Source organism: Nilaparvata lugens, chromosome 7 (genome assembly GCF_014356525.2).
Source record: "Nilaparvata lugens isolate BPH chromosome 7, ASM1435652v1, whole genome shotgun sequence".
Taxonomy (NCBI): Eukaryota; Metazoa; Arthropoda; class Insecta; order Hemiptera; family Delphacidae; genus Nilaparvata; species Nilaparvata lugens.
Window position 1 is genome coordinate 29,527,395 of NC_052510.1, and position 25,263 is coordinate 29,552,657.

A 25,263-nucleotide genomic window follows, 5' to 3' on the forward strand; every position below is an offset into this window, starting at 1 on the left:
TGAACCACTGGTGAGCAATATTTTCAAATCCATGAATGATATTCAGAGGTTTTGGCTGGCTCTTCAAGTGGCCACCCTTACAAGACGAGTAGCAAGCGCATGGATCTCAATTTATCGATAGCTCATCAAGTGCTACCACAGAGCCAATCGCCAAACATTGAGTTATTGATTTTACTTATTGATTCAACTATACTTTTGAAGATGTTTAGCCTAATATTTCAAAACATTTGTGTTGCTAAAATTCAGTTTCAGCATGGAGATAGAATAACATTTTTTCCTTTTCCTCTGAACCAACATTTATTATCTAAAACCTATACTGAGGTCCACGTTATAATGGCAGTTTTTGTTTAGCAATGGTATTGCTATCCTTGTCTATCATTCAACAAAGCGGATAGCGCTATCTCTTTCTCGCTTTGTGAAGAAAGCTCTGTTGCCAGATCGTCTTTTAACAATGTAGAATTGATAATTAACAAGATATTCCAACTAAATCATGGAAATTCATCATGAAATGATTGAAAAGTATAATTTCTTGCTTAATAAAATATAATTGATTATTTTAAACAAGAATGAACAGTTAATATTACATCAATAAACCTGTATCAGCTTGTGTATAGAAGGGATTGACAAGACAGAGGTTCGGCAACGTTGATCTATCTTTCTTCACTGCCATTATAACGTGGACCTCACTATACATTATTCGTCTATGCCTATACTATCAACTCATAACAGGTTCATTTCCGATCAACAATTACATTTTCTCCTATGATTAAAAGTATATTTCTGATCCACGTCTATAAAACAAAATAGATTGAATTCAACTATTCATCTGAAATTAATTGAAAATTGCAAAAATTGGAATGATGTCTGATAGTCTCAGCAAAATGGTATTAATTTGACCTCTTCACGTTACTAACAAGATCAATTTCTGTAATACGTATCTCATTTTAATCATTCATGACGGGGAAATGAACAGGAAATTTGTTAATTCCCAACTGAACTCTAAGAATTTAGACTAGACTTTGAGCGGTCAACTCGTGTTTGGCTAACAAGATGTGGTAGCTGAGAACTGTGGCCTCTGTTGTAGTAGCCAGTGCATTTTCACAGTCTGCTGTTAATTATTGCAAAAGTGTTGTAAATTGCGTAAGGTGCGAGTCGCACGCACCTTACGCTGGGCCTTAATTAAACAATTTGACAACACCCTAATTGAGCTAATCACACCTGCCATCAGTCCTTCACCTTAATGTCACAACATCCAGTCACCAATAAACTTATAGACAAATTTTTAGATCCAATCTCTAAAAGTCAGATTTCGAAGGCTGTAATATAGATATTGTAAGACATATATAACTTCTGTAATTAATATGATTATTGATGAATTAATTTTTTTTGAACATAAACAACCTCAGGCTTGGGCGTGGTTGATTGAAAGGATACTGATGATTTCCAAATCATCGGGAATATAATGATTTTTAACTATCAGGTTGACGAATCTGTCTCTAGGATCCTGTATACTCCAGACAAGAATACGGTGACTATTCAACTTATCTAAAATCTGCTTGATGAGATGTGAGCTTCAAGGGAATAAACACCAGATATCAAACTGACCTCTGCATGAATCATTTCCCTTATAAATTCTCACATAAACAGTGCTGCTGCTGAATGATCATACATTTTTAATTAATTCAATGCGTGATTTGAGTGAAAACTTTAAATATGTGTGAATTTAAAATATCAAAATCTTCTGTTTCATTCTTATTTATAGATCCTTGGTGTCTCATAACCATAAAAATTGGCAGTTTGACACAGGTTTCTGTTTTGAAAGGAATTCTACTATCGAAATAACGTCCAATTTGACAATCTCCTGACGAAGATAAGTTTCATATTCAGCGTATTGAATGAATTTTCGTCACAATGATCAGTTGAGATTCGACGTTTTGCTGATTATCAGGAATTTTATTACTTAATTACCGTGTACAATTTCATCACTATTATCCTTTTCTCCATTAAATTCGCTATTGCAAACGCGTCCCAACATTCTAGATTACGAATCTGTTCAGCTTATGGGAATGGCCAGGCAGTGATCTGTGATGGTGATGATGAATCACTGATGGTGATGATGAGTCACCTCCGTTTTGTAATGTATACCTCCCATAATTTAAATTGTGTCATAAGTCTAAGGACTGTCTGTAGACTGTCAAGCGTTGGGCTAAAGTGCAACAGTGAATTCTATGACTGAATTACTGACGTTTCGTAATCGTTCCATCCGTTATACGGCCTTACCTCTACTCCTATATGCGTTATATTTTCCTATAGTTATAATTTGCTTGCTCTAGTTCAAGAATAAACTGATCCATGCTATGGGACGGTGAATGTGATTTTGAATGACTCCAACACTCAAAATAGAATATCGTTACCTATAGGATTGTTTCATTGATAATGTAATCGGTTCTTTCACATTCCGATGTGTTTCTTGACGATTCAAGAAGATCAATCGTCGTTGGATAGGCCAGAAATATCCAGAATGTTTATAGCTGATATAGTTACGATTGAAAAATTCTTGGGTCGAAGCTTCTATTGTCTGTGATATGTAATGAGTAATTGATGTTTAAAATAGTCACTGGTTTATTTGTTCGAGAAACTATGGCATAGCTTTGAAATAGCTTTGAAGGTATTCAAATTGTATTCAAGTTGTTAGAGTTCCTTGCGTTTGCTCGATTATTGTGTTCTCTTTTTTAAGATGATTCTTTCGTAGCTGAGTATAATCTTGTTCTCTTATGACTTGAGATGTTTCTCAATCGATTAGAATCTGAAGGTTGTATTCCAGGTGGAAATAACATTCACGTAACAGAAAATTTACAGGAGACAAAAAAGTTAGCAAATTTTTTCACGATTCCAATGATACCTAATTTATTAAGATTGGTCGAAGAATAACAGAGAAATTAATTTTTTCGTACTGCATGCATGACCACTTTTCACCATTTAAAGATCAATATTAATTTTTTTTATAATTTCATGAAAACCGTTCTTATTACAGAAATATACAAGAATAACTTTCCTCCAAATTTTATTTTACATTGAAAAATATTAATTTCACTCAAATCGGTTCACTGATACTAATGCAGCAATTGCTCAAAATGCCGTCCTTCAACTTGATTACACAGTCTGCACCTTTCAATCATGGACCGTCGAACTGCTATAAAAGCATTTTCATCATCTTGAATGGCACCTGCTGCAGCAACCACTCTTGCCACAAGGTCTTCTTCGTTTTCTACTGGCGTGCTGTAAACAAGGTCTTTCATATGGCCCCAGAAAAAAAATCTAAAGGGTTGAGGTCAGGTGAACGTGCGGGCCACGGTACTGGTCCACCCCGCCCAATCCACCGCTGACGATAGGTCATGTTCAGAAGTCTGTAACAACATTTCCGAAATGAGCAGGGGCACCATCATGTTGAAACCAAATATTATATCTGTTTGCAAGAGGCACATCTTCCAAAAGTTCTGGTAGTATGTCTCTTAAAAAAGTAATGTACATGGGAGAATTCAGACGATTAGGAAGAATGTATGGTCCAATCACGCGATTACCTAAGATACCCGTCCAAACATTCAGCGAAAATCTATGCTGATAACCACGCACTTTGACCTCATGAGGATTGTCTAAGGCCCAGACGTGACTGTTGCGAGAGTTGAAGATTCCTTCTCTTGTAAAGCTGGACTCATCGGTAAATAACACATTTTCTAGAAAATTTGGTTGGATAATGTCTTGCTGAAGAAACCAACGGGCACAGTTTACTCTTGGCTCATAGTCGCGTTCAACCAATGAGTGAACTTTTTGAAAGCGGAAGGGGTGAAGTCTTTCCTTGTTTAGTACACGCCACACAGAAGAAGCACTTGAATTGATTTGCTTTGCAACTGCTCTCGTACTCGTTCTAGGATTGAAATCGAATTTCTGCAATACTTCCTCTTCAAAAGCAACATTTCGAACTGCTCGAGGCCTACCAGCAATTACCCTGTTCCGTTCAAATGAACCAACTTCTCTCAGCCGATTGTGAGTTCTTGTGAACACCTTGTCGGAAGGGAGACGGCGGTTTGGAAATGCAGCTGCATATATTCTTCTTGCTTCGGTCGCATTGCCAAGAGCTGCTCCATACATGAAGTGAATATCGGTGTACTCCAGCGAACTAAATTCCATTACAATAATTAAATATTTGTGTAGAAGCAACGTAAGAAAATATTGAAACTGGAAATTTAAGATAGAAATAAGACCTAGGAAACGTGAGACTAAGAAATAGGAAGCACTACATCTGGTTCTTTACTTTTAATGAAACAACAATACTTTTACAAGACAAACATTATCATCTGAAAACCATTGTAAAATCATCTGTTTGCCCATATGGAGCCATACCGAGTTTCAAAGCTTCATCTTAAATACATCTGGAATTAAAAAATTAATATTGATCTTTAAATGGTGAAAAGTGGTCATGCATGCAGTACGAAAAAAATTAATTTCTCTGTTATTCTTCGACCAATCTTAATAAATTAGGTATCATTGGAACTGTGAAAAAATTTGCTAACTTTTTTGTCTCTTGTAAATTTTCTGTAAAATGGACGGTTTTCGAGATATTAGCCATCAAAAATTTAAAATGGCCGCCATTTTGAAAAATTTCAACGAAAAATTTTTTTTGCATTTTTTATAGTTGAGTCTTTATACCATGAATATTCATGTCAAATTTCAGATCAATACAACATTTCGTTCTTGAGATAAAAATTTTTAAGTGAAAAAAACAAAATGGCAGCTATAAGGATAACCGCTGAGTTTTGGACACTTCAAATATGACATTTGTAGTCTCCTAGCATCCAGGTACAATACCCTAAAATTCTCGACACTACTTCTGAAACACCCTGTATAATAAGAGAGAGTAGGGTTGTGTTTGTTCGTTTGTTAGTGTGTTCGTTTGTTCGCATCAAAACATGTCAACTTGTGGATTGCATACCGCAAAAACGGGTATGATTTAGATATCCAAATTTTACACATAGATTCTAAAAATATCAATCTCATGCACCTCGAAGCCCAAATTTCAATTTTCCTTCTAGATTTTTCAGAATTAATGTTCAAATTTCATGGAAATGAAGTTTCATAGTTACGGCATTGTTATAGTGTGCTTGTATAAAGGAAGCTCATAGAGAAATTGATACGCTGGTAGCAATATGTGCTTCCATACAGGAAGCTCATGTTTCGATACGGGAGTTTGTGATACAAATGCTGGCAGCCTATGCAACAATGATACTAATAAGATGTTAGAGTAGAGCCTTACCCCCAGTTGCACGTACGTCGATTAACGTTTAATCACGATAAAATACTTTAATCGATATTAGCGCTTACCGATGCATTTTGGTTGCACAAAACAGAAATTTCAAGCGATAATGTCGATTACACTAACCAGCATAAAAAAATTTAATTCTGATTAGTTGGCACCATTTTAAACGGCGATTAGCTGAAATGAAGGAAATTTGGTTGCACAAAGGTAATTATCGAAAAATAACGCCAGTTAAACAGGCCATTCACAGGGAATTAAATCTAACTAACGCTGATTAGGTACCTACTGATAGCTGTCTTCCAATTAGTTTTTGGTAAAAAAAACTACAGAATTCAAAGTATGAGCTGAATATATGAATGAATTTCATCCATTAATGAAATGAAGAAGTGTATTTAGCTGATATTAGCATTCAAAATTAGATTCTGATTTTTGAGGTTAGATTTTTGATCTGGTTCGTCTGCAGATAGCATGACATGGCAACAGACAGAACATTTTTATGGCGCATGCGTAATGAATAGTAACTGCTTCAATAACATAATCCTCACTTTTGTGCCATTTGTTCAAAACTTAGACCAGTTATAGGATAATAATACTATAAAATATAGAATAATAATTCTATAACTCGTCGAAGGCTCAGAATAATTCAGAAAACTTAATCGGGATTAAAAACTAACCGATCTTTGTAGAACAGAAATGAATCCGTAAAACTAACGCTGATTTGTTAATCGACGTTAATGTCCATATTTAACAGACATATGTGCAACTGGCCCAAAGTGGTAAATAAACATCTACAGTTTTATCATCGCTGTATCAGCAATATGAACGAACATACATGCAGTTAATATGTCTTTGAATAAAGGTGTTGATATTTTTACATAAATAAGTTATTCTCTCCCATTCTTATTTAATGACAATTCCAAAATTATTAGAGTCCTGATAGAATGATTGACTCACTGTACAGTCAGTCGAAATATTTAATATTGAAATGAGTAGTATTTTGGCAAGCTGAACAAACCAATGAGGTTCTATGCACCTTTTTGATACTTCTTCAAATGAAAAATGAGTTTTGTGGGCTGTTAAAACTCCCCCATGAAGGGAAACTATTCAACTTAGCCTATCTTTTGGTAAAATAACAATGATTTCTGCGTTGAATAACATGTTTCTTGCCAACAACCATCGAACTCTTTGTAAATTTATATTACGCCTATTTTATAAAATACGCCTAATTTTATATTAAACCTACACTGTAGATTTATATAATTCTATTTATTGAATTGAAATACATATATTTTCATATTACTATTCATCCATTCATTATTTCCCAGAAGTTATTTTATTTGAATCAGGAAATACTTATCAGGTCCTATCAATTTATCATTTGTAACAATGAATTGTACAAAACATGAATTTAATCAAATAAAAAAGGTCCATATACTCCTTTATTCATGTACGCGAACGTGTTCGCATGTTTACACTTGTGATGGATAGCCAAAATTGTAGAGCAAACGGCGAATTGTAATGGAGGACTCTGATTGGCTGAAAAGTTCAGCGTTCGGAGTGCGGTATGGTCTTATGGAGAACAGTTAAAACAGAGGCGAGCGGCACGGCGAACGGTTCGGAGTACGTTAATGTTTAACAGCTCTTTTTGAAACTTTATGAAACATAATTATGCTCATGTTCACTAAAAGGCGCGATGTTCGGCGAAATGCACGGTTCGAGGTTCGGTTCACAGCATGTGTGGTCGCACCTTTAGATGTTACAGGACAAAGACAATATACAGTTCACAGGCCAAAGCAACATAATAATCAATACTATAATAAAGGAAAGAACTGGCTTATGAACATACGGAATAGGAAAATTATGTTACACATAATCATGTCTTAACTACTGGACTGATTAACTTGAAATCTTGCATATAGATTCTTAATTAACCGAGGATGGTTATAGGCCTATTTTCGATTCTTCAAGATTTGATTACATCAAGTTTTCAGTTAGTCAAGTTTTCAATTTGGCATGCTTCCAGTTGTTGTATGGAAGCAGCAGAACATTTCTTTTAAAAGGTAAATTAGAAGATAGGCATGATTGGGAATCCTATTCGAATAATAAAAACAGGTTTTCCGTCGCACCCAAATTTCGTTCACCATTTTTAAAACGCCATTTTGAATCCAACTTCATTTTTTTAACTTGGAAGGGTGTCATATGATACATGATTTCGATACAGGATTTCAAGAGAAAATATCGTGAAAGTATGGTGAAAACCGCACATCGATATCTCAAACCTTTCAAAAATTATCCTAATTCAAAGATAGTGATATATAATCCATCTATCTCTTATCTTCTATACTATAAGGAAGGGAAGAACTGGCTTATACACGTATACACGTGTAAAGGATAGGAAAATTATGTTTGCCGCATCATCACGTCTGAACTACTGGACTGATTCACTTGAAATGTTGCATATAAATTCTCAATTAACTGAGGATTCTTATAGGTCTATTTTCAATTCTTCTAGATTTCATTACGTCAAGTTTTCAGTTTGTTAAGTTTCAAAATAGACCCTTGCGAAGCACGGGTTACCTGCTAGTAGTTTATATTTTCCAATAATATCCTCTCAACATCATGTCCTATCTCGCACAATACCATTCAATAGTTAGTTGTCTGTGTTTTTCTAGCCATCTCAATTGTATTTTTTCATTCAAAAAATTTTGGCAGGTTCCATACTTTTTTCTCTCTCAGAAACTCATTTTATATTTATATTCGCCTATCATAAGAAGAAATTATCAATTTCAGTGTCATCTTGCTTTTTACCTTTCATGTTATTCATCTACACTACTCTCCAAAAAAGATGTATAATATTTTCTCAAGTTCATAAGTCCAATTAGAGACAATGATATTGTAGGCCCACTGTAATTAAATTATAGAGGAATCATACATTTTAAAATGTATTGTATTTTCTATGATACCAATAACATGAATCAAAGACCTATTTAGTTTACAAGGGTACGATCTGATCCCTTTTTTCCAATAGGGACCCACGTAACACTCAATTTACGATAAAATAAGTGACATTAATTAAGTATCATCAAATATAATATTTTCAAAATTCTTCTTCATTAGTAAATAGAAAAGTGGATCCCTTGCATATTCTTTGAATAGAATTTTATTCAACCAATTATAAATCCCATGCTACACTTAACATCCATATTTCTCTTTTTTTTGGAGTGTAATACATTAATAAGAGTATGAGGTTCAGTATCATCAGATATTTAGCGGAGATGGCTCCTAAAGTGGTCTCTGGAAATGAATATACAAGAAATTCTTTGGTTTAAGACATATCGAGTAATTCAGGTGTCCACACTGTATTATAAACTGGAGATTCCGTATCGTTTATAATGCACCTGATGTCATGGCCGTCGGATCTGATGAATGGGAAACAGGAACAATGAAGCGAGCTGCTTGCGTCAATGCAGGATGTTGATGTGCCTGTGCAATATCAGTGAGAAACAAGCAGAGAAGAGAGAGAATTGAGTGAGAGATTGGCGGCAGCTGAGATTGGCGGCAGCTCAGTGGCGTCGCGTCGGACAATGGTTATTATAACGATGAGGTGATGAAGGAGAAAGAATCCGTTGGAAGTTTTCAAGGTATTCTTGTTATAGGCGGAGCTGGGCGTTGTAGGCAGTGTACTGAGCACAATTATTACTTGCTGGGAAAATGCTCCTTTGATTAGAAGCATTAGCATTAGCATTGAGAGGCCTTGGCCCAATAAATCTAATGAGTCTCGGAAAAGAGCATAAAGATTGCAGCTTAACTCCAGGTGATTCATAGACAAGATAATTTACGACGTTATGATACGTGTATTTTCATCTTTTATCATGTCTGCGTATTTTCTCCATTGTGAGGTTACATCAGAATAGTTCATTGAATTATTGGGAGAACTGTATATGTTTGTAGTACACTATGTAGAGGATAATTATGTGGGTATTTGATAACATTCAAGCACATTAAATAATACCATTATTGTTAATCTTGTGTCTTTGCTTCGGCTATAAAGTAGGTATCAGTTTACATGTAGCTTATGTTCAATGAAGCCAGGTAGGCCAGTAGAGAACAATATTATTTGCAGTAATGGATTAGATGGGTTTTAACTCTGAAAATTGATTGATTGATTTTGAAACTTCTTTACAAGTTTACATGAAAAGAACATGATTATAACTTAATTATTATAATCCAGAACAACAAAGCCCAGAGCGCCAGACATACAATACCTTTTTTTTTTTTTTTTTTTTATTTATTTTTTTTTTTATTTCTATTAAAACTAGTCACTAGGACTAACCATTAATTTTGTTCTGTTATTTCTTATCCTAAATTAATTTTTTATTGCTAAAGTCTTCCAGTGAAGCCTACAGTTCCAATCTATAATTTCACTACTTTAAATTATTTCACTACACTTTTATTCAATATACTTTAATCACTCCACTAGCACTACACCAACCTCTTCAACCTCCTAGTGAGTTCAGTGTTGTCTAGTAGTTGGATGACTTCGGTGTTGTCGTGTTGATGAAGACGTGACTCATGATGGGCTGCCAATCGTCTTATCTCACAGGTCACATAGGGGATTTGCAGATCTCGGTGCAAATCGCTGTTCCTTATGTACCAGGGCGCATTCACCATGTTCCGCAGTACTTTGTTTTGGAATGTTTGAATCTGACTGATGTTAGATGTTCTAGAGCAGCCCCGAAGCTGAATTCCATACGTCCAGACAGGTTTTAGAATTTGTTTGTAAATCAATAACTTGTTGTCCAATGAGAGTTGTGATTGACGGCCCAACAGCCAATAGATTTTACTGTATTTGAGTCCTAGCTCGCTCCTTTTTATCTTGATATGCTCTTTCCATTTCAACTTGGCATCAAGAGTCATTCCAAGGTATTTTGCTGTGTTGCTGTGTGGTACTACATTCCCATTCAGATTTATTCGAATCGGGTCATTGATAATTTTGTTTGTGAAGTTTATATGAATAGACTTCATCTCATTTAATCGAATTCTCCATTTTTTGGTCCAGTCACTGAATCTGTTGCTAGCATTCTGTAGTTTTGTGGCTGCTTCTTGTACTGTTTCCCCTTCTGCCAGTATTGCAGTATCATCAGCAAAAGTAGCTATTGTCACTGCATCCAATTCAGGAAGATCGCTTGTGTACAGCACATAAAGAACTGGTCCAAGAACACTACCCTGTGGAACTCCAGCCCTTATTTCCTTCAATTCGGAGACGTCGTCACCTTGTTTTACTCTGAATAATCTGTTGTTGATGTATGATTTTAAAAGTTTTACAAGTTGAGTGGGGAGAATTTTATGAAGTTTAATGATCAGTCCTTCATGCCACACTTTGTCAAATGCCTGTGCCACATCAAGGAAGATTGCTGAACATATCGATTTTTTCTCTAATGACTTTTCTATTACATTGGTGATTCTATGTACTTGGTCCAGGGTTGAGTGCTTCTGCCTGAAACCAAATTGATAGGTTGGTATCAGATTCCTGCTACTTATGATGGGAGTCAATCTCTTCATTAGCAATTTCTCAAAAAGCTTTGAAATTACAGGTAGAAGAGATATTGGGCGGTATGATTTTGCTTCTTGAGGACATTTCCCAGGCTTTTGCAACATAATGACTTCTGCCACCTTCCAAATTGTAGGAAAATGCTGTAATCAGAGTGATGAGTGATGCATTGAATAAGTATGTTAGCATGACAATACCTTTCCTTGGAAGTTTCTTCAAGATTTCACCTGTAATCAGATCAAACCCAGGTGCTTTTTTGGTATTCATATTATATTTTATTTCTTCTTGAACCTCATTTATAGAAACTGGATCAATCTCTGTATCTAAATCATCCATTATATCTTCTTCAGGATCAATTTCAGATTGAATGTTGTTTGGTTGGAAGATTTCTTCTAGATGATTAGCAAATAAATCTGCCTTTTCTCTGTTATTTCTTGCCCAAGTACCATCTGGTTTTCTAATTGGAGGGGATTGTAATATTGGCCGCTTAATCCTTTTTGTTGCTTTCCATAATGAATAATCTGTACTGGCATCAGCTGTCAAATTTTGAAGGTAGTTATTAATGGATTCCTCAGTTAGTTTCCTTATCTCTCTTCTCAATTGTTGTGTTCTGTTATTCAAGATATTTTTGTCAGCAGGATCACGAGTTTGTTGCCATCTTCTTCTTGCCCTTCGTTTTTCTAAAACAAGTTGTCGAATCTCCAGAGGGTAATTGCATCCTTTTGTTTTCCTGGTATATTGTCTGGTGTTTTTCCAGGCTGATTTCTGGATTTGCCACATGAAATTTTCTGCGGCTTCATCTAGCTGCTCAGTTGTTCTAAGTGGAATATTCAAGTTGATTTCATTCTCCAAATCCACTTTAAAAGCTTCCCAGTCTGTTGTTCTGTTGACTAACATTGGTCTGTCTTCTTTCTTTATTATTCGTTCACTAAGTGTGAGAATTACAGCTGAATGATCAGAATCCAGGTCAAAGCTCTCTTCAATGTCGATGAAATTACTGGATATTCTCTTTGTTATGAAGAAATCTAGAAGATCTGGAGTTTTATTCAAATCTGTTGGCCAATAGGTAGGTGTCCCTGATGAATGGAATTCGCAGCCCAGCTCCTGGATAGCCTCTCTGAGTTCTTTTCCTTTGGTAGTCGTGAGTCTTGAACCCCAATCCTTATGCTTGGCATTAAAATCTCCACCCACTATGAATCTATCTCCAAGCTGATGAAGAATATTTGTATAATCATTTTTCTTTAAATTGTAACGTGGTGGAAAATATGCAGCTCCAACAAGTATTTTCTGGTTGATGGACTCTATTCCAACTACAGTTAGCTGTATTTCATTACTTTGAATACTGAAGTCTTCATAGTGTTTAATACTCTCCTTCACTATTACAGCACTTCCACCTCTTGCTTGATTTTGAGGATGAATAGTTTCGTAAACATTATATCCATTGATTTTGAAGTGAGTCTGCTCAGTTGAATGGGTTTCAGAGATGAGGCAAACATCTATATTTCGTGTCTTTAGAAATATTTCTATTTCTTGTTTTCTATTATTATTGATATTATTATTCCATTGGCATTCCAGGTAGCAATCCTTATATCTTGTTGGCTCGCAATATTCATTTTCTAGTTTTCTTCTCAATACTCTTACTCTTCCCTTCCAAGCTGTCAAGTCGTCCAGAAAGAATATTTAAACTGTTCAAAATTCCTGCAAAACCTTATTGACTTCAACTGGTTGTTGTTGTTGTTGTTGTTGTTGCTTTGGTTGGCTCTCCTGTTGTAGGCTTGGAGTGGGTTTCGTTACTTGGGAATAGGATATTTCTCCAGTGTACTTTTTTGAAGTGAAGTTTCTTTGTTTAGTTGTATGTGGTACTTCGCTACTTCTTTTAACTAGGTTTTCTTTTTCAGTTCTTCTTCTCTGAAGTTCTTTTGCGATGAGACAGCCTCTGTAGTTAGCTGGGTGAGCCTCAGCACAATTGAAACATTTGGCTGGGGTTTCTTTAGCCTTAGTACACGAAATAGTCCAGTGTTTTCCAGCACACTTCACACACACAGGTTCATGTTGACAGTATGTCTGTGTATGACCAAACCGCTGACAACGTTTACACTGTGGAATCATTTTATTACTTCTAATTGATTCAATTTTCACTTTCATGTAGCAAATATGTTTAATTTCAAATATTCTTTTTGTATCTTCTGTATTCTTGAATGTTAGCATGAACATTGGAAGTCTGATGATGTGTTCTTTTCCATCTTCCTTCACTTTTTTCATTTTGTTGACAGCACTGATTATTTGAAAGCCTCTGCTTAGAAGATCGTTCTTTATATCCTCTGGATCGCATGATGGATGAAGCTCTTTAGCCATGACACGAATTGGACGAGTTTGTTTATTTTCGTACGTGTGCCATTCATATTTAGCTTCATTCAACATCTTAGTTAAATCTCTGTATTCTTGTTCAGTTTCAACATTCAATTTTAGCTGGTTGTTGTTCATCATGTTGGCACTGAAATTGAGATTTTTCGATTTCAATGCCTCTTTAATTTTCGAATACTCTTGTATATTGCTTAATATGACTGGTGGTGGCTTGTTTCTCTTTTCTGTCGGTTTCATACTTGTAGAATCAGTTGCAGGCCTTATTTTTTCTGGTGAGTCACGGATTTTTCTCTTCTTTTGTTTAGGGAGAATCCATGCAGTCTCTGATGCTACCATTTTCTCTTCTTCCTCCCAATTCGGTGGTGAATAACTTTTATTGCTACTTCTAGAAGATGCTGGTTGCATTGTATGTGAAGCTGAAGATTGAAGATTCTGTGTGGTTGTAGATGCTGATGAAAATATCTCTTTCAGCTGATTAATCTCCAACCGTGCTCTCTCCAACTCCTTTTCCAGTTTATGCATTCTTTCTCTCTCTTCACTCTGTTGGAAAGTGACTTCTTTCCATGCATTGTACAAAAACTGCTCCGTTGCAGTTTTCAGTTGATTCGTTTTTAGAAACGATTCTGGGGAAGTGTTGACGTTTCCAGTCATTGACGCTGGTTCAACGCTCCTAGCCGGTGTTAGTTGACTCATAGTTGCGTCGTCCTCTGTTTCCTCCTCCTCTTCGAACTCTGGCAGTAGGAAGGTTGGCAATCTTTTGGGAGTCGACATTCCTCACATTCTTTTACATTCCTTAGCCGGACTAGATGGTAATTCAGCACTGAACTGATTTTTCGGCGCAGGGCACTGAACTCGCGCACAACAATTAAAACACTGAACTCAGCACTTTAACTATTGCATACACTATTTCAACTACTCTCACTAAAAAAAACTACGTCTGCTCGCTACGACTGCTCGATCGATACTCCATACAATACCTGAATGGGGAAACTAAAAAAAAAATGTAAATCAAAAGCATTTTATATTAGTACATTACCTTCCAGCCTTAAAAAATAAAACAAAATTAAATTAAATACTATCTTACAAAACATATCTCTAAAAATTATTACGCTCATAAAAAGGTTTCTATCAATATTCTAAAATAACTCAAATCACTACCTATAACAATAAAAAAACTAATAGTTCAATAGTAGCCTTCATTTAATTCTCTCAATAAAAGATCAAAGTTTTATATTTAATCAACCAATTGAATTTTCAATATAAATTTAAAATATTTATTCAGTATGAATTTCAATACAGATGAATGAGAATTGCTTGCCAAAAAGACTTGAAAACTTGGGCCCGATTGCACAAGAAGGCTCCCCCGATTGGTACTTGTGGTACCAATCATGATAAATTTGACAGGCTCTTGTGCAATCCAGTCTCAATCATTTTCAAATTACTTCACATCTGAACAAAGATACAAACTTCTTGTCTGTGCTCTGACCTACTGATATCGATTCAGTGCTCTGACTGGTCCAGTACGAAGTGATAAAACAAGTCTACTGTATTCAATTGTATCGTTTCCGTGGTGTAGCGGTTATCACGTCTGCCTAACACGCAGAAGGTCCCCAGTTCGATCCTGGGCGGAAACAAATTTTTTTGGCTCATCTGGGTTTCTCCACTTTTCCAATTTCCATTATTTTCTAGTCGTCGATAGGAATTGGTATTGATTAATGTAGGTACTTCATTGAAAAAACTAATACATGATTTTCCATTTTTTAATTAGATTAATGGAAGTAATAATATTATTGAGCAACATTTTTTGGATGGTCTACATCAAAGGAATAATTTAAATCGTTATAAAGGATCGGTTTAATCTTTGGCATAATGTAACAGCAATCAATTATTAAATATATTTCATTGCATGCAATATATGCAAATTTTATTTCAACTAATCATTAGATTAGTAAAGAAAATTGAATTAGGGAAATAATAAGAATTGAACACCTGAATAATAGAATAAATACGATTTTTCAAATACTGATAAATTTAATCACTAATTTATATCAGTTTACTAATTTACTAATCATAGGTTGGAGCAGTTACTTATGATCACTTAGAAGAGTTATTTACGATTATCACTGCATCATAGTAGATATTTTTGCCTTCTATTTATTGAATTCCCTTCAAAACTGTTGAGATTGGTAAACATGAGAATCAATTGGCTTGAGGCATGTGATAACTGAATGTCTGTTCCCTAACCAGATTCAGTATCATACTATAATGAAAAGGGATTTCCTTGATTGACCGATAACCTTTACTTGATTGGATGATTTGATTGGAAGGGTTGCTGTCTGTATTGCCAAATAGCTGAGATGATCTTCAAATTGTATGAATAGAACATAAATTGTGAAAGGCAGCTAACCTACCCTATTTTTGTTGAGATAATCACTAGTATGGCACAAGATGGAAGCCAAGAGTAGAGGAGAACAAATTGAACGACTCCATACGTAAACAAAACGTGGACTTTCAGTCGTAAATGAGCCGATAATGACAGCTCTGTACGTATTTGGCCACTAGTAATAACTCGGCTGTAGATTTATGGTGCTTTGCAGGTTACAATTCCTACCTGTGTGTAGCAAATTGGGAAATGTGGCTTGGAGTCTTCTCAACCATCCATCAAAATATAAATGTGTCTATTGCAAAATTGTTGGTACCACTTTTTCTAGCAATGTAGAAGATACTAGAATGTTTGAGATAGTATCTAGCTTTATTCATGTTTGTTCGTGTTCTGATGATGTGTTGTTGTAAATATAAGTTACAATATTTGAAAATATTTATGTGTTTCTCCGCCAGGTGACAGTGTAAATCAATAAAAAAATGTATGTAATTTTATGGGATGTAGCATTGTTATAATTATCATATCATCTCTCCATTTGAAAGGAAAAAGAGGATTTTACTTCCACTCAGTTGTTCCTTCCCTTCCTACATTCAGATTTCTCACCCTTACCACAGAAAAAGAAAACAGCATTCATTCGTTCGTCACTCCTTTTTCTGGGTAGCCGTCTAGTTGTCACCCCGACTACTTGACACCTGGTCATTTTGGCCATAGGCAACTACTTGTACCCTCGTAAAAATATACCATGGCCGTCAAGTTGTCCCCACGACTACCTGACACCTACTGGACCAAAGGTGCCAACTAGTCATGACCGTAAACGACAACTTGACACCTCGCACCCTCGCGACAGGGTGTCCCCCCGACTAGTTGTCACCACCTTAGAAAGGAGACAAGTAGACGGGTATGGCTCACGTCTACTTGTCCCCCAAAAACCAGTTTTAAAAGGGGACAAGTAGTCGGGGTGGCACCTAGTCGCGTACCCCTTTTTCTCACTAGAGAAAACTGAAAAAGTTCTTGTTGATTCAAAGAAATACGAACCATTATAATCAAAGAATAGAAGACATTTTCTGTACTTGATTCACAAATACTTAAAATTGGAACTCATGATGTAATGAAATTCATAGGTATGATTTCCTTATTCAGCGAAATTTTGAAACTTGACAGATAATAACCGAATGGATACATAAGATAAATATTCCACTGTTGAAATTTATTCATGCATGGGTGTTCACCCAATTTTTGTGATATATGCATGAGAGCACTAGATGATAATAGCCTATAATTTGTGAAAAAACATATCAACAACTCAACATTCTAGTAAACAACTTTTCCAAGTTGCTATTCGGGAAGAAATGTATTATTTTATTGGTTGCGAATGATAATAAAACGAAAAGCGATAGGAAGCAGTGAACTGTAAGAGAATGAGTGCTCTGTTATGTGATTATCATCAACCTCACTCGGCAGGGTAGCCTATGTTCATTTTCCCCGTACTTGTCACACATATTAATTTTCATATCATTTTAGTAGCCATGCTCGGTGCTATGGTGCTATGGTATGGATCAAGCACGGTACTCAATTACATAACAGACAGAAAGTTCAATTCGAGAAGACAATAACACTACCGTTTAGAAACACCTTAGGGCTATATTATTATTTTTAGACTAGTAGTACGTTTTATCTGAGGAAATAATCTTTTTTAAAGTACGTTTCGGGACGGCTGTTATTTATTCCACGATTTATTATTTTTTTACTGTTTCTTTTTCAAGCATAGAAAGCTGTATGCTATGGAATTGAATAGAGAACACAAATATCATATAGCATTCCCTTAATCCTGATTGGATTCCACTCAATGTGAACTATTTTTCATTCCTTTTTCAATCCTTTTCAAATGTCCTGTACAACTGTAGATTGAAAACTACTTCTCTGCGGAAATCAAAATTGTTGAAAGTTTCCTTCAAATTGATTATCAAACCATGAATCACCATGATTAAATTTACCTCTTGTCATACTTACTAAATTTCAGCTGTTTTCCATGCATGAAATCAAGCCGGTCAACAGCTGTTTGCAGAACAAGAGCACATGTGATTTCTTCACAGCATACTGTACTATAAAGAGATCATATTCTTTACAGTCGAGTATGTTTCTTAGTTCCGAAATAAAACAACGAAATTCCTTATTCCAAAATAGTTCGCAAAATGACTTACAGGTAGCGGTATAGTCTTCACTTGCAATATTGGTAACAACAATTTAAACTTCTTATTGTTGATAACTTTAGTGAGAAGATTACCTTCATGACCTTATGATCAGAAAACATCTAAATACGTTTCTTATTCCAATCAAATTGTTTCAGATTCAAACTCCTTAGGCAAGTTTCACACGGAAGAGACCTTGCTCCTGGAATATCATATTACGGAAGATCATATTAATTTCATATTTTGCAGCTCTCCTGTACTTTCACATGGGGATCTTACGAATAAGCCGACAGATCTAACAACTCCGCCGACGTTTGCTCAAAGTATATGACTCATCACTTTTTCTCAAAGTCTAACTTCCTTAAAAATATAGATAGAAGATTTCTGATTTCGGATTTGGATTCAGCGACCCCAAATTCTCTAAAGCGTAAGTCCCATTTTCAAAAATACCCGAAAACAAGGGAGTTATAGCTGTTTTTAATATAGCTTTCCATTATCATATGATTATATAGTACGTACTAAGATAATAATACTCCTGCCTCACAAAGGGGCAGGCGAAGGTTTTCAGAAGTTTTTGAACACCTGAGAAGTTTATACATAAACATTTTTAATTTTTAAAAGTTCTAGTTTTCCAAAAAAATATTGAACTATGAAAAGATGAATCCAAATATGAAATCATAAATCATCTCCACTCATCACCCAATAAAATAGGAGGAAAAGGAATGTTGTACAGTAAAATTCACTGAATTTCAATTGTCATTCAACAATCCAATTTATCAGGTTCAAATCGTTGAATATCACTTTAAATTCCCAGCAATTATTGACTATTTCTTTTTACAATCAGAAAAATCTATCATGAACATACAGTATAAAAATTGTGCTGATCTAAATCAATCTATGGTAATAATAGGAATTGAAAGAATAGAAAATGTCATGGCATTCCAAGTAGTGATGTCTGTGTATTAGAACTGCTGAGTTGATAATGCATACTGAAAAAAAGTCATGAATAGCTCAGACCAACCTGGCCTGTGATGAACCTGTATAAACAATTCATAGAATTCTTAGAATTCATAGGAACGGTAAAAAAATCAATTTTACGAAAATCGATGTACATGTAACTGGATTTAGAAGATCAATACGATAATGTTCTCTATCACAATTTAATCATAGAAATGTTTAAGTGAAAACGTTGGGCGCAAACCTTCTGCCATGAGGAGACAAATAAATTTATGAAAAGCTTGATAGCTTGAATAGTGATCTGATATTTGTTACACGTTTTTATTCTAAGACATAATATGTCTTAGACTAATTTTTAATGTTTCTTCAATCGGCAGGAAAACTTTGGTTTTTCAAAGTTATCTTACTCCCTTATTTTGGAGTATTTTCAGAAATCAAGATAAATAACCTACCAAATTTCCTACACGAATACAGTGTAAGTTGTATTATAATAGCTACAGTACTTACGTACTGTATAGTACAGTACCTGTTCGTTTTTACCATATAATTATATGATAATAGAAAGCTTTATTAAAAACAGCCATAACTTCCTTGTTTTCGGATATTTTCGAAAACGGGACTTACGCTTTAAAGAATTTGGGGTCGCTGAATCCAAATCCGAAATCATGAATCTTCTATCTATATTTTTAAGGAAGTTAGACTTTGAGAGAAAGTGATGAGTCATATACTTTGAGCAAACGTCGGCATAGTTGTTAGATCTTGCCTCTGCTTGCCTCGAGGGGGAAAGGCGTGACAAAACGAGGTTCCTGGATAGGAGTCAACATGTGAAAGACACGATTTGACTCAATGTACTTCGACAAAAAAACGTGAACACTGTTCAGTGTTCAAGTTGCACGTCTCCTATCGTGTGAAAGAGGCCTTAGGCCAGTTTCACACGGCAGAGACCTCGCTCCTGGAATATATATTACGGAAGATCATATCTCATATTTTGCAGCTCTCCTGTACTTTCACATGGGGATCTTACGAATAAGCCGACAGATCAAACAACTCCGCTGACGTTTGCTCAAAGTATATGACTCATCACTTTTTCTCAAAGTCTAACTTCCTTAAAAATATAGATAGAAGATTTCTGATTTCGGATTTGGATTCAGCGACCCCAAATTCACTAAAGCGTAAGTCCCATTTTCAAAAATACCCGAAAACAACAAAAATTAAAACATTAAAAATTAGTCTAAGACATATTATGTCTTAGAATAAAAACGTGTAACAAATATCAGATCACTATTCAAGCTATCAAGCTTTTCATAAATTTCATAAGTTTGTGTCGACGGTATATGACATAAAAGGCAAATGCTCGCGGTTGGTCCATAGTTCTACAACTGAGGAATGAGGATTTAGGTCAGCAACTAAAATCGACAAGCCATGATTGTCAATCTTACTCATGATACAAAGCTTTGTACTATGATACATGGTTTTCATTCTGTATCATTCTTTAATAAAAATAAAACAAGATTCTGGTTTCAAAAGCATCAAAGTCGCCAGGCTGGTCTGAGCTATCCATGACTTTTTTTCAGTATGCATTATCAACTCAGCAGTTCTAATACACAGACATCACTACTTGGAATGCCATGACATTTTCTATTCTCTCAATTCCTATTATTACCATAGATCGATTCAGATCAGCACAATGTTTATACTGTATGTTCATAATAGATTTTTCTGATTGTAAAAAGAAATAGTCAATAATTGCTGGGAATTTAAAGTGATATTCAACGATTTGAACCTGATAAATTGGATTGTTGAATGACAATTGAAATTCAGTGAATTTTACTGTACAACATTCCTTTTCCTCCTATTTTATTGGGTGATGAGTGGAGATGATTTATGATTTCATATTTGGATTCATCTTTTCATAGTTCAATATTTTTTTGGAAAACTAGAACTTTTAAAAATTAAAAATGTTTATGTATAAACTTCTCAGGTGTTCAAAAACTTCTTAAAACCTTTGTCTGTCCCTTTGTGAGGCAGGAGTATTATTATCTTAGTATGTACTATATAATCATATGATAATGGAAAGCTATATTAAAAACAGCCATAACTCCCTTGTTTTCGGGTATTTTTGAAAATGGGACTTACGCTTTAAAGAATTTGAGGTCGCTGAATCCAAATCCGAAATCAGAAATCTTCTATCTATATTTTTAAGGAAGTTAGACTTTGAGAAAAAGTGATGAGTCATAGGTTTGAGCAAACGTCGGCATAGTTGTTGGATCTGTCGGCTTATTCGTAAGATCCCCATGTGAAAGTACAGGAGAGCTGCAAAATATGAAATATGATCTTCCGTAATATGATATTCCAGGAGCGAGGTCTCTGCCGTGTGAAACTGGCCTTAGGCCTCTTTCACACGATAGGAGACGTGCAACTTGAACACTGAACAGTGTTCTCGTTTTTTTGTCGAAGTACATTGAGTCAAATCGTGTCTTTCACATGGTGACTCCTATCCAGGAACCTCGTTTTGTCACGTCTTTTCCCCTCGAGGCAAGCAGAGGCAAGATCTAACAACTGTGCCGACGTTTCCACAAAGTATCACTCATCACTTTTTCTCAAAGTCTAACTTCCTTAAAAATATAGATAGAAGATTTCTGATTTCGGATTTGGATTCAGCGACCCCAAATTCTTTAAAGCGTAAGTCCCGTTTTCGAAAATATCCGAAAACAAGGAAGTTATGGCTGTTTTTAATAAAGCTTTCTATTATCATATAATTATACGGTAAAAACGAACAGGTACTGTACTATACAGTACGTAAGTACTCTAGCTATTATAATACAACTTACACTGTATTCGTGTAGGAAATTTGGTAGGTTATTTATCTTGATTTCTGAAAATACCCCAAAATAAGGGAGTAAGATAACTTTGAAAAACGAAAGTTTTCCTGCCGATTGAAGAAACATTAAAAATTAGTCTAAGACATATTATGTCTTAGAATAAAAACGTGTAACAAATATCAGATCACTATTCAAGCTATCAAGCTTTTCATAAATTTCATAAGTTTGTGTCGACGGTATATGACATAAAAGGCAAATGCTCGCGCTTGGTCCATAGTTCTACAACTGAGGAATGAGGATTTAGGTCAGCAACTAAAATCGACAAGCCATGATTGTCAATCTTACTCATGATACAAAGCTTTGTACTATGATACATGGTTTTCATTCCGTATCATTCTTTAATAAAAATAAAACAAGATTCTGGTTTCAAAAGCATCAAAGTCGCCAGGCTGGTCTGAGCTATCCATGACTTGTTTTCAGTATGCATTATCAACTCAGCAGTTCTAATACACAGACATCACTACTTGGAATGCCATGACATTTTCTTTTCTCTCAATTCCTATTATTACCATAGATCGATTCAGATCAGCACAATGTTTATACTGTATGTTCATAATAGATTTTTCTGATTGTAAAAAGAAATAGTCAATAATTGCTGGGAATTTAAAGTGATATTCAACGATTTGAACCTGATAAATTGGATTGTTGAATGACAATTGAAATTCAGTGAATTTTACTGTACAACATTCCTTTTCCTCCTATTTCATTGGGTGATGAGTGGAGATGATTTATGATTTCATATTTGGATTCATCTTTTCATAGTTCAATATTTTTTTGGAAAACTAGAATTTTTAAAAATTAAAAATGTTTATGTATAAACTTCTCAGGTGTTCAAAAACTTCTTAAAACCTTTGCCTGTCCCTTTGTGAGGCAGGAGTATTATTATCTTTGTATGTACTATATAATCATATGATAATGGAAAGCTATATTAAAAACAGCTATATCTCCCTTGTTTTCGGGTATTTTTGAAAATGGGACTTACGCTTTAAAGAATTTGAGGTCGCTGAATCCAAATCCGAAATCAGAAATCTTCTATCTATATTTTTAAGGAAGTTAGACTTTGAGAAAAAGTGATGAGTCATAGGTTTGAGCAAACGTCGGCATAGTTGTTGGATCTGTCGGCTTATTCGTAAGATCCCCATGTGAAAGTACAGGAGAGCTGCAAAATATGAAATATGATCTTCCGTAATATGATATTCCAGGAGCGAGGTCTCTGCCGTGTGAAACTAGCCTTAGGCTACTTTCACACGATAGGAGATGTGCAACTTGAACACTGAACAGTGTTCACGTTTTTTTGTCGAAGTACATTGAGTCAAATCGTGTCTTTCACATGGTGACTCCTATCCAGGAACCTCGTTTTGTCACGTCTTTTCCCCTCGAGGCAAGCAGAGGCAAGATCTAACAACAACGCCGACGTTTGCTCAAAAGTATGACTCATCACTTTTTCTCAAAGTTTAACTTCCTTAAAAATATAGATGGAAGATTTCTGATTTCGGATTTGGATTCAGCGACCCCAAATTCTTTAAAGCGTAAGTCCCGTTTTCGAAAATATCCGAAAACAAGGAAGTTATGGCTGTTTTTAATAAAGCTTTCTATTATCATATAATTATACGGTAAAAACGAACAGGTACTGTACTATACAGTACGTAAGTACTGTAGCTATTATAATACAACTTACACTGTATTCGTGTAGGAAATTTAGTAGGATATTTATCTTGATTTCTGAAAATACCCCAAAATAAGGGAGTAAGATAACTTGAAACACCAAAGTTTTCCTGCCGATGAAGAAACATTAAAAATTAGTCTAAGACATAATGTCTTATTATGTCTTAGACTAAAAACGTGTAACAAATATCAGATCACTATTCAAGCTATCAAGCTTTTCATAAATTTATTTGTCTCCTCATGGCAGAAGGTTTGCGCCCAACGTTTTCACATAAACATTTCTGTGATTAAATTGTGATAGAGCACATTATCGTATTGATCTTCTAAATCCAGTTACATGTACATCGATTTTCGTAAAATTGATTTTTTACCGTTCCTATGAATTCTAAGAACTCTATGAATTCTAAGAACTCTATGAATTCTTTATACAGGTTCAGCACAACTTCTTAAATAATATTATGTTTGCTTCAACAGAATTCATAAGGACGACAAAACATCAAACAACAAAAAAACGCTTTCTGAGTAACTGGCTTTAACAAAGCATGGCTTCACGAAATACAGTACGATAATTTAGAATAGTTGGTACAATGGTTATGCTTCTCGCATTATGGCAGCACTGTGCTTGCTCACTCACTTCTCCAGTTGACACTACTTGTTGACTCGTCAGTTGTTTACTTCACTTGACTTTGACACCTGTCATTACGCGATGTCTGAGTTTGATGTGGAGCTGTTGATTACTGCAGTTTGCAACCGACCTGCTCTTTGGGATAAAAGTCTTGACATCTACAAGGACCGGAATGAAGTTGCCAAAAGTTGGATGGAAGTTAAAAAGAAATAGTCAATAATTGCTGGGAATTTAAAGTGATATTCAACGATTTGAACCTGATTAATTGGATTGTTGAATGACAACTGAAATTTAGTGAATTTTACTGTACAACATTCCTTTTCCTCCTATTTTATTGGGTGATGAGTCGAGATGATTTATGATTTCATATTTGGATTCATCTTTTCATAGATCAATATTTTTTTGGGAAACTAGAACTTTTAAAAATTGAAAATGTTTATGTTTAAACTTCTCAGGTGTTCAAAAACCTCTTGAAACCTTTGCCTGTCCCTTTGTGAGGCAGGAGTATTATTATCTTAGTACGTTTACTATATAATCATATGATAATGGAAAGCTATATTAAAAACAGCTATAACACCCTTGTTTTCGGGTATTTTTGAAAATGGGACTTACGCTTTAAAGAATTTGGGGTCGCTGAATCCAAATCCGAAATCAGAAATCTTCTATCTATATTTTTAAGGAAGTTAGACTTTGAGAAAAAGTGATGAGTCTTACTTTGAACAAACGTCGGCGTAGTTGTTAGATCTGTCGGCTTATTTGTAAGATCCCCATGTGAAAGTACAGGAGAGCTGCAAAATATGAAATATGATCTTCAGTAATATGATCATCCAGGAGCGAGGACTCTGCCGTGTGAAACTGGCCTTACGGTGTCTGCCTCATTCTGATTTCTGAAAAAAGCTCTCGGAGGCACTGTCCACTAAGTTCTAATAACATCTGAGTAACTCGAGCAGCAGCTGCAGCAGCAGATAATGGTTTCTGTTTCACAGCAATATCATTTTTTCTCAGATGACAATAGTATCTTAAGTCACAAGGACGGGAAGGGTCGTTTTGCAGGCGAGAATGATGTTTCTAGTCGAGGCGTTAGCCGAGACTAGAATTTCATTCGAGCACTGCAAAAGACATTCACGTCCAAGTAACTTACACTATTTTTTGTCATAATAATCTAGAAAAGAATAATTGAGAATCAGAAAACATTACCTGCTTGTGCTGACATTACTACATGCATTCTATAAACATAACCTAGTTTACAAGTTTTGAATCAGGAATTTCTTGATTGTAGTTGACAAAACATCCACCTAGAGCGCTAAAAGGCAGCAGTTTTGCTATTCCAAAT

The 25,263-nt window shown here is 35.1% G+C and overlaps 1 protein-coding gene and 1 non-coding gene across 3 annotated transcripts in view; both read left to right on the forward strand.

Annotated features, from left to right (window-relative positions):
* LOC111045510 (neurobeachin-like protein 1) overlaps positions 1-25,263 on the forward strand; it is a 400,901-nt gene that overhangs the window by 112,917 nt on the left and 262,721 nt on the right. The gene's annotated exons all lie outside the window — the stretch shown is intronic.
* Positions 14,791-14,863, forward strand: Trnav-aac. The gene has a single exon. It is a non-coding gene; the product is annotated as a tRNA-Val (tRNA).